This window comes from Rhinolophus sinicus, chromosome 17 (genome assembly GCF_057876585.1).
Source record: "Rhinolophus sinicus isolate RSI-liver-muscle chromosome 17, RSI-T2T, whole genome shotgun sequence".
Classification (NCBI taxonomy): domain Eukaryota; kingdom Metazoa; phylum Chordata; class Mammalia; order Chiroptera; family Rhinolophidae; genus Rhinolophus; species Rhinolophus sinicus.
In genome coordinates, this window is record NC_142517.1 from 147,723,649 (window position 1) to 147,734,290 (window position 10,642).

Sequence of the window (10,642 nt, forward strand, 5' to 3'; positions counted from 1 at the left end):
ATGTATAATTATTCAGCTATGTTTTTTCCTCCTACTTTCCTCCATGTGTTTATGATCTTTATAGCACATTTATTATTTAAAAAGTATGAAGGACTTGTTTACCTAGGGCTTCATTCTCAAAAAAATATTGAGGAAAAAGAAGAGAAACAAGGGGCTGTGAGGGAAAGAACAGGGAGACAGAGAAAGTCAGAACAATTGTCAAGACCTTTTAAAAAACGGTACTGAACTAAAAGTATAATCTCCTTAATTAGATCAAAGCAAACTAGGAAATAGTGAATAACTGAGCAAACAACTCAAGGTTTAAAACGAGTTCTATAAGTATTCAGAATGTGTACTAGATGTAAGGCAAATTTTGACATATTAAAAGTCAGATTCTTTTTTAGAATAGGCAGCAAAAGAGAATCTATGCTAAGACAAACATGAAAGATAGAAAATATTTATGTGGAAAGGCAAAACACCCAGAATAGCCAACACAATATTAAAGGAAAACAGACTCGGAAAACTGACACTACCCAACTTTAAGACTCACTATAAAGCCGCAATAAGTAAGACAGTGTGGTGTTGGCTAAAGAGTAGACAAATAGATCAATGAAATAGAAGAGCCAAGAATTAAACCCAAATAAACACACTCAACTGATCTTTGAAAATGGAGCACAGTCAATACAATTGATCAAAGATAGTCTTTTCAAAAAATGGTGCTAGAACAATTGGACATCCACTAGCAAAAAATGAACCTACAAGTAGACACAAACCTTATACCCTTCAAAACATTAACTGAAAGAGATCGTAAACCTAAATATAAAGCATAAAATCATAAAACTCCTACAAAATAACAAGAGAAGACCTAGATGATCTTGGGTATGATGATGACATTTTGGATACAACACCAAAACACAACCAATGATAGAAAACATTTATAAGCTGGAATTCATTAAAATTAAAAATACTTTTGCTTCATGTAAGACTCTGTCAAGAGAATGAGAAGACAAGGCACAATTTAGAAGAAACCTTTGCAAAAGACTTATATGATAAAGGACTGTAATCCAAAATGGAAAAAAGAACTCTTAAAACTCTACACAAAGAAAACAAACAACCCACTTTAAAAACAGATCAAAGATGTTAAAAGATACCTCACCAAAGAATACATAGAGATGGCAAATAAGCATTTGAAAAGATGCTCCACGTCATATGTTATTAGGGAAATACAAGTTGAAATAAAAATGAGATACCCCTCACTGCATGACTATTAGAATGGCCAAAACCCAAAACACTGACAACGCCAAATGCTGACAAGGATGTGGAGAAACAGGAACTTGCTCATTGCTATTGGGAATGCAAGTTGGTACAACCACTTTAGAAGACATTTTGTCAGTTTCTTATAAAACTAAACCTACTTTTATCTAACAATTCAGCAATCGCATTCCTTGGTATTTAACCAAAAGAAGTTGAAAATTTATTTCCACCAAAAAAAAAACTGCACATGGAAGTTTACAGCAGCTTTGTTCATAATTGCCAACACTTGAAAGCAACCAAGATGCTCTTCAGTAGGTGAATGGATAAATAAACCGTGGTCCATCTAGACAATGGAATATTATTCAGTGCTAAAAAAAATGAGCTATGAAGACATAAAAAGATATATAGAAGAAACTTAAGTTAATATTACTGAGTGACAGAAGCCATTCAGAAAATGCTACAAACTGCATGAATCCAACTGTACAACATCCTACATGGGACATTGTTCAAAATATGTATACTTCTTATTGGGGATTAGTTTCAAACTGACTGGAGGGTTATTTCTTGAGAATTATATCTACTAATGCCATTATGAGATATTTCTGTCACAAAAAACACAAATAATTTCCTGTAATCTTATGTCTTTATTATAAAGTAATAGCAATTAGTATGATAACAATATTGATTCAAAATATAAGAGTAGTACCAATAAATCTAAATTTAGATTTTCAAGAATTCTCCTGATTTAAAGTATTGCTTCTTACTTATGTCAGCCTTCTCTCACCCTAAACATTTATGATGATATAAAACTAACAAAATAATTAGACACAGTCTAAGAAATTGTTTGGTTACACTGACAAGTCTAGGAAAGTAAAGGTAAGATGCAATCTTTAACAGGATTGAGGCCATAGCACTATATATGAGGGAACACAAAGCAAAAATCTTTCACTTGGAACAAAAGCATATACTCTTACAATAACTTTTATTCCTATTGAAAGGGAAAAGGGAAATAGTTATTTTATCAGCAGGACTCAAGCTGAAAATATATACACAGAATTGGACAACTACTGCTGATGATTATTAAATCATTACTAATTTGCATCACTTAACTGAGAATCAACAATGAACTGTCAAAGTTCTATTTTAGATACACAAAGGTTTTGCATTAGTCAGAATGTGGTCAAAATTATAAACAGATGGGGGGAAATAATGAGATATTGCCAAGGTGTTACCTACTCCAGAAATGTTTATCAGCTATCTATTGTGTAACAGAACACCTGAAAGTGTAGTGGCTTAAAACAATAATAATTTATTATTCCTCATGAATCTGAGAGTTGGCTATGTAGTTTCTTTGCTGGATTTGCTGTCACTGTAGGGACAGAGGTGATGGAACAATAAAAATGACCTCAGTAACTAATGTGGAAATTGGTTCTTGATCAGTTTTTCTCCATATGGCCTCCATTCTCCTCTAGGCTAGAAAGCATTTTTTGACATGGTATCAATAAGATAGATGAGGGTAAATGGGATCAAACATATGTGATGGAAACATAAGTGATGGAAGGAGAACTGACTCTGGGTTGTGAGCACACAATGTGATATATAGATGATGTATTACAGAATTGTACATCTGAAACCTATGTAATTTTACTAACAATTGTCACCTCAATAAACTTTAGTTTAAAAAAAAAAGTAGCATTTCAAAAGGGTGAACACACAAGCTGCAAGACCCCTTGAGAACTAAGCTGGGTGACTCACACAATGTGATTTCCACATTATATGGACCAGATAGAAGAAGGGATTATAGAATACACCACATCTTTCGATGAGAAGTGGCTATGGTTTTCAATCTGCAACACAAGTGAATAAGGTTTTTCATGAGTACATAATAGATAATAAAATTTTGGTTGATTGACAAAGATAAGAACTAAATGGTCTAAGAGGACAGCTGTTTTTGCTTGTATCCTCTTTGATCATTGCATTTTTACTTCACACTTGTTTTCTTGTAATGAAACTGCAATATCACAAGCCTGTGAATATTCTTTCATATTCTTATGAATTGAAACAAAGGAAAATAGAGTAGAAAATATTAAATAAGTTAATAAGATTGTACCTACAAATAAGTTTTTTTATATATTGCTTGGCTGTTTTAGAAAGCACTTTTAAGTATAAAACTATTTGATTTGATCACAATAACTCTGTGAGGGAGAGAGAAAAGATATCATTATCTTTATTTTGCAGATTGAATTGGAATATTTAAGTGATTGTTCTGAGAACACATTCCTGGTAGGTGGCACAGACAGATCTAGAATTCAGGTTTCCTAAGTTTAAAATAGAACCATTATGTTTCAAAACTAAACAAAGTTTATATTTTTCATCTAATGAAAAATTACTTAGCATATGTATCTTTAAAATATTTTCTAGACTTTACTTACTTTTCTTACTGTTCATAGCAATGCTGATACAGGGTAGTTAGCATGTCCCTAGGTAGACAAGGAGGTCCCTGGTGGAATAAACAAAGACACCATATCCTAAAATTCCATATTTTGAAATCACTCTTTTGCTCCAGGACATAATGTAACAAGGCCTTGAGATTAATCATAAAATTCCTTTTGGCCTGACAAATGGAGCAGATCTGATAGATAAGAGTGGGTTACTTTGCTAATTCCTGCAGGATGGGCAAGCAGAACAAACCTAGATGAATTTCATTAGAAGGCACCAGTCCCTTCTTCAAACAGTTCCCTTCTTCAGACAGCTCCCGTTCCCCAAACAAGCAAGGGGAGGTATAAAAGTAAGAGCTTTTGCCTCACTCACGGGACACCCCCATTCGGGACCCCCTCCAGCTCGAGAGCTGCAACCTCTTCTCCTGCCTCTAATAAACTATCCTCTTGTTAAAACTCTTTGCCTCTCCCTGGTCCGTGTTTCCATTCTTCTGTCTCATGAGACAGGATCCCAGTCTACACCCAGAAACTGCCAGCAGATCCAACATCATCTACATCATTTGAGGAATCACAGGAAAATATTTCTCCATAAATGCTTTATGCTTATTTTAAAAACCTCTGTTATGAGGACACTCTGATTTTGTTTGATTAACAATTAGACTCAGGCATAGTGATGCATTCCCAGTGGGTGGGCATAACTCTAATAATTGTAGTGTTGAACACCAGAGGTCTATGGAAAAACTAATCTAATTATTTTATTTTAATTAATCCAAAATTACTTATATAATCTGTGTGCTATTATTTGAGCACTATATTTTACAGATTAAAAAAAACTATATATATATATATATATATATATATATATATATATATATATATATACATATATATCTTTACCTCATTCCTAATTCAAAAGAAATATGAAAATCTTAAAATATCTTCAATTGTTTCAGATACTTTGATTTTAATTTTTATAAATATATATAAATACTTTGAAAGAAGTAAAGTCCTAATTAAAATATCTATCATAGAATAGTTGATCACTTATATCAAAAAAGGATTGTGTATCAAGACTATTTGATGTTGTCTATTTTAACATTTAATCAATTTAGTATCAACTATGATTTTAAAACTCTGATTTGTCACTTGATATTAAAAATTAATTCAGGAAAAATGTGTCAAAGAATGTGAAATAATAAAAACTTCCATATACTTAAGGAAAACTAACATAAATCTCTTCAAGAGCTTTTTCACAATTTTGAAATTGAAATTTATATATAATTTACTTTTTGATAACTTGTTTAGGACTAAAATATATTGAACATTTCAGAATGAAGACAATCTCTACTTGCCACTCTTGTTTACGAAAATTACTGAATTATAAACTGCTACAAAGCATCTGTATCCCTGTTCAGTTTTTTAAATTACATTAAACTAAAACCCTTGGAGAGAATTGACACACATCACACATGAAACAAAGGGTTTTATTCTAATGTAAAGTAGGGTAATGGAATCCTTTTATTATGAACTTATTGGCAGAAATAAAGAAAATATTATATATTGACTTGACTCCAGCACATTTGAAAATTAAAGACCACTAACATTTTGAAAAGTAAAATTTCTAAAGCAATTAATTTGCATTACCTGCTCTTATACAAAATCTACTTCTGTTAGTGTGTTTAGCCAGTAGCTTAGCAATAGATTAACTCTAGCATGCAATTATCATAAATTCAGAAAATGGAAACCCATCTATCAACAGGTTACAAAGTATTTGTCTTCAAGAAATAATACATTCTCAAAAAAGTTAAGTATAAAGAATGAGCAATGGTAAATCATAAAATAAATTAAATTATGCAAAGTTAGAAATCAAAGAGTATAATAAGCAGAAAAAAGTATTGTGTTATGTTAGAACAAATATAACAATTATGTACCTTCTTGCACTGAGTAACATAACCATAAATATATAACAAAATAAAGAGAAAATTAAAACTACATACAAAATTATCGGAGAAAAAAAAAGAATAGGAAATCTAAGAATCTCTCCACCCAAAAGAACAACAACAAAAAGAAATGATGATTAAAAGTATTAAATTAATAAAATTAAGTAGTATGAATATACTTGTCTACATATATTAAATCATTTACCTCACAAATGATATATAAAACAGATTCCATATATTTGTGGAGTTCGTATTGATTCCGGTAATGGCAGAGTTTCAACTGTCAAACTGAGCCTTTTACAGGTAACAAGTATAAGCTCTGCACAAAACATAAAGAATAACTATTTAACAACACTGAAGCATGACCAGATGCAGGCAGAAACAGGAGAGCCTGACCCTTGAAAGAAGGGCATTATCCTAGGTAGGAGTTACATTTATATGGCTTTTGACCTGAGGATATTCTCCAGTTCTAGAAGTACAGGGAAGCTAAAACTTAAGTAAAAACTCACAGTCCTTGGTGTTAAGGAATCAGAGGATAAAATTTAGGGTTCCCTCAATGGATGGAAAATTAAGGAAGGAATCCCAGGAAGCAGATAGCCACAGAACAAAAAGCCAAAAAGCCATAGAAGCTGCATGTAAATGTCACCTGAATCCTTGCTTGACCCCTAATCTGTGTATGATTGAGGAAGATTTTTCAGGTGACATGGAGGAAAATAGACAGTCAATTCACCTTTTTTTTTGAGTAGGTGAGAATTAAGTTTGAGTTTGGCCAAGTTAATTGCATAACAGATAAGAAATAATACATTTTAAAAAAGATAAAATCCAGAGTTTCTACAACATGTTGTTTAAAGTGCCCAAGAATCACTCAAGAATTATTACAGGTGCAAATACACATGAGACTTCAATAGAAAAAGAGGCCAATAGAAACCAACCTTGAAATGACTCATGTAAAATTTAACAATGAGTTCAACGCAATCATTATGTCTATTCAAGAATATAAAAAATATGTAATTACAAAAAATGCTAATATGATCATTTTGTCATAATGATGAAAATAATTAACTTAAAAACAATAATATTTTGAAAATGTTCCATATATAGATATTAAACAACATACACTTGAATAAACCATGAGTCACAGAAAAATTACAAGGCAAATTAAATATTTTGAAGTCAATAATGATTAAATACGTCACATAAATTTTTATGGATGCATAAAAAATTGCTTATACAATAGCAATAAGAGCTAACATTTTGAAAGAAAAACATCCAAGAAAATTAACAAGCCTAAAGGTTTTTTATGAAAATATTCATGCAATTATAAATATAAAATGTGTATAAAAGTCTTAGTAAGGGTTATCTAAGAGAAATGAACTGAAAATTGTCAGGGAATTTCATTTTCCCTCCATTTTTCTACTTTGAGGATAGCATTGGATATGGAGTTATATAGCAGGGTAGCAGTGATGAAGAATCTTGAGAGAAAATCCACTTGTCTGGCCAGAGAAACTTGTCATCTAAGTACTTGGGAGGAATCCCTGTTAATTTATTTACTCATTTTCTCTTGCTGCTTTGCCATAAGGGTGACCCAGGAGTGTGGAACTAAGTAGCAGTACGAACTAAGCTTCTGAGAGAAACCTTATTTTTCTAGCCAGAGAACCAAAAAAAGAGCTCCTGGGAGCTGGATAGTGTAAAGAAAATTCCAGAGAAGTGATCTAAATTAAAGGATTCCCTAATTCTGTATATGAACTAATAAAAGTCCCAGACTCATTTTTAAACTGGATATATTCAAAATTAACACAAAGCAACACAGAACATGCTGATAACCAATTAAAAAATAAGCTACAGCCCAAATCCCAGTGTAATCCTTTAGACATTAAGGAGAAGCTATGAAAACTGAAGGGACACTAAAACCATTGGTCACAAAAGGTGACTAAGACATGAGGTCTAGACCTAACCAAGTTGATTGTATGCTAAAACAAACAAAAATCAACAACCTCCAGAAGATAACAGGAGCAATAAACTCACAGTGTTATTTTTTAAATGTCAAGATAAATCAAAATTATTTGTCATACAAATAATCAGGAAAATGTGACAAATTCCCAAGGGAAAAAATAATTGACAACAACTCCAAAATAGTCCAAATGTTAGAACTACCAATCAACAACTCTAAAGAACTTATTATAACCATGTTCCTTGAAATAAAGTAAACACTCTTGAAATGAACAAGTAGAGCTACTCAGCAGTAAAATAAAAACTGTATTAAAAATGAAAATTTTCACAATGAAAAATACAATATCTGCTTTTAAAGTCTATTCATTTGATAGGGTCAAGGTGACAGAGAGGACAGAGCCCATGCACTTAAAGAAGGATCAATAGAAATTCAATCTTAACAAGTACACACACACACCATGGTATAAACAAATAACTAAGCATCAGAAACTTGTCAGGCAATATAAAAAGATGTTCCATTTGCTTCAGAAAGAAAGGAAAGGGATTAGTTTAGAAAATATATTTGATAAAACGGTAGCAAAATCTTTCCAAATTTGGTAAAAGGAAAAAAATTAACTCAGCAAACTGAAATAATAAACTCAAGGAAAACTGTGCCTATACACGTCATAGTCAAAACACTGAAAACTAAAGATAAAGAAAAAAATCTTGCAAGCAACCAAAGAAAATTGGCAAGAACTGTTAGTCCAATATTCTATATCCATTAAAAATATTATTCATGAGTGATGGTGAAAATGAAGTCATTCCAGTGAAGGAAAATTAAGTGAACTTCTTACCGAAGTATCTCTGTAAAGTAAATAATAAAGTTCTTCAGTCTGAAGGGAAATAATACGAGAAAGAAAATAGTACTTCAGGAATGAAGGACAAACAAGAGAAATGGTTATTATCTGGATAAATTTAACAGTATTTTTCTCCATTAATTATTTTGGCTGTATGATTATTTAAGCAAAACTCATAACATTGTTTTATGGGGTTTTCAAAACATGTAGATGTAATATATATGGCAACTATAACATAAAAGGGGAAGGTAAAGTGACCTATATAATTATAAGTTTTCCTACATTTTGTGTGAAGTGGCAAAATATTAATAGCAAATGAATGATGAAACATAATGTATATATACCGTAATTATAGCTTTCTGTCGGTGAACGCCGCCAGGGAAGCATCGTTAAAGTCACCCCTCCCGCGGTCGTCATGCCTAAGTCAGAGTCTCCCAAAGAGCCTGAACAGCTGTGGAAGCTCTTCATCGGAGGTTTGAGCTTTGAAACAACTGATGAGAGTCTAAGGCGCCATTTTGAGCAATGGGGAACGCTCACAGACTGTGTGGTGATGAGAAACCCAAATACCAAGTGCTCCAGAGGCTTTGGGTTTGTCACCTATATCACTGTGGGGGAGGTAGATACAGCCATGAATGCAAGGCCACACAAGGTGGATGGAAGAGTTGTGGAACCAAAGAGGGCTGTCTCAAGAGAAGATGCTCAAAGACCTGGTGCCCACTTAACTGTGAAAAAGATTTTTGTTGGTGGTATTAAAGAAGACACTGAAGAACATCACCTAAGAGATTATTTTGAAAAGTATGGGAAAATTGAAGTGATTGAAATCATGACTGACCGAGGCAGTGGCAAGAAGAGAGGCTTTGCTTTTGTAACCTTTGATGACCATGACTCTGTAGACAAGATTGTCATTCAGAAATACCATACTGTGAATGGCCAAAACTGTGAAGTAAGGAAAACCCTATCTAAGCAAGAGATGGCTAGTGCTTCATCCAGTCAAAGAGGTCGAAGTGGTTCTGGAAACTTCGGTGGTGGTCGAGGAGGTGGCTTTGGTGGGAATGACAACTTTGGTCGTGGAGGAAACTTCAGTGGTTGAGGTGGCTTTGGAGGCAGTCGTGGTGGAGGAGGATATGGTGGCAGTGGGGAGGGCTATAATGGGTTTGGTAATGATGCAAGCAATTTTGGAGGTGGTGGGAGCTACAAAGATTTTGGCAAATACAACAATCAATCTTCAAATTTTGGACCCATGAAAGGAGGGAACTTTGGAGGCAGAAGCTCTGGCCCCTATGGTGGTGGAGGTCAATACTTTGCCAAACCACAAAACCAAGGTGGCTGTGGTGGTTCCAGCAGCATCAGTAGCTATGGCAGTGGCAGAAGGTTTTAATTACTGCCAGGAAACAAAGCTTACTTAGCAGGAGAGGAGAGCCAGAGAAGTGACAGGGAAGCTACAGGTTACAACAGATTTGTGAACTCAGCCAAGCACAGTGGTGGCAGGGCCTAGCTGCTACAAAGAAGACATGTTTTAGACAATACTCATGTGTATGGGCAAAAAACTCGAGGACTGTATTTGTGACTAATTGTATAACAGGTTATTTTAGTTTCTGTTCTGTGGAAAGTGTAAAGCATTCCAACAAAGGGTTGTAAGGTAGAGTTTTTGTTTTGTTTTGTTTTTTTTGCACCCATGCTGTTGATTGCTAAATGTAATAGTCTGATCATGACACTGAATAAATGTGTCTTTTTAAAAATAAAAAAATTAAAAAATCATACAACTGGGTCGACCTGGTGGCTCAAGCGGTTGGAGCTCTGTGCTCCTAATGCTGAAGGTTGCCAGTTCGATTTCCACATGGGCCAGTGGGCTCTCATCCACAAGGTTGCCAGTTCAACTCCTCGACAACCACAAGAGATGGTGGGCTCTGACCCCTGCAACTAAGATTGAACACAGCACCTTGATCTGAGCTGCCACTAAGCTCCTGGATGGCTCAGTTAGTTGGAGCGTGTCCTCTCAACCACAAGTTTGCCAGTTCTACTCCCACAAGGGATGGTGGGCTGCGCACCACGCAACTAACAACGGCAACTGGACCTGGAGCTGAGCTGTGCTCTCCACAACTAAGATTGAAAGGACAACAACTTGACTTGGAAAAAATCCTAGAAGTACACACTGTTCCCCAATAAAGTCCTCTTCCCCTTCCCCAATAAAATCTGTTAAAAAAAAATCATACAACTGAACACCAAGAAAACAAACAACCCAATT

General features: G+C 34.0%; 1 pseudogene; it reads left to right on the forward strand.

Moving 5' to 3' along the window:
- The first annotated feature begins 8,784 nt into the window (after positions 1–8,784).
- Positions 8,785–10,025, forward strand: LOC109445249 (heterogeneous nuclear ribonucleoprotein A1 pseudogene; annotated as a pseudogene).
- Positions 10,026–10,642: the final 617 nt, after the last annotated feature.